Raw genomic sequence first — 1,151 nt, forward strand, 5'->3', positions numbered from 1 at the left:
TGTAATTCCTCTTTTAGATCTTGCAAGAATTTCCTCACCTCCTGGAACTCGTCAACTTCTTTCTCCTTTCTCTTTAGCAGTTCATTGTCTCTCTTCTCTTCCATCTCAGTTAGCTTCGCCATTATGAATGTTCTAAATTCTTTATCAGACATTTCCATCATTTGCATTGAACTGCTTGTGGATGAAGAGGAGTTATTCTTTTATCTTGGAGGAGAGGTATTTTCTTGCTTTCCCATATTTCTTGTGGTCCTGCGGTGATTTCTTGTCATCTGATGGATGGTGTGTTTCTTTCGAATTCTTGAAGTTCAACCAGAGTGTTCAGGAGTAAGCAGAAAGAGGTGATCGGGAATCTCTTTGCTGTTCTGTTGTGATCGCAGGTGCAGCAGATTCAGTAGATACTGAGGAATATGTTAGCCCTAATAGTATTTCAATGTTATTTAGCTACAGTGCCCTTAGATCTACCTAGAAAAACGAATGGATATTGAAGAGTGGAGAGAAAAGAAAAAAGAAAATGAAAGAAACAATGACAAAGAAAGAGGAAAAAAAAGACAAAAAAAACCCTGTAATTATTGTTTTCCTTAAAAAACAACAACAACAAAACGATTTAAAAACCCAAATTACAAAAAAATGAGAGGACAGAAGCAGAGAGAGACAAAGGCAGAGGCACAGAGACAGGTAGAAGGCCTGGTAATATTCACACTTTGATTACATTCTTCTAGTCCAGGAACATGGATGTCCTTCTACTTTTTGAGTCATTTTCAATTTTTTTTTTTTTTAGATTTTCATAGTTTTCCTTGTAGAGGTCTTTGACTTCTTCAGTTAGGTTTATTCTAGGTGTCTTATATACTTTTTATCATTACTATAAATGGTGTTACTTTCTTCAGTTCTACCTCAGTCTGCTTGTTGTTCATGTATAGAAGTGCTATAGATTTTTGTTAATTGATTTTATATCCTGCCACTTTATTGTATTCATTAATCACTTCCAGGAGGTTTGGTTTGTTTGTTTGTTTTTGAAAAGATTTTCGCTATAGGGCACATGCGCTCGCCAGACAGACAGAGAGAGACATAGAGACAGAAGGTGAGAAATCATCCCCCAGGGGGGATGGTCACGCCGCAATCCCTTCTCCTCCATTCTCCTCTCGGGATCCTGG

The sequence above is a fragment of the Tupaia chinensis genome, unplaced genomic scaffold, assembly GCF_000334495.1.
Source record: "Tupaia chinensis unplaced genomic scaffold, TupChi_1.0 Scaffold145441_1, whole genome shotgun sequence".
Taxonomy (NCBI): Eukaryota; Metazoa; Chordata; class Mammalia; order Scandentia; family Tupaiidae; genus Tupaia; species Tupaia belangeri.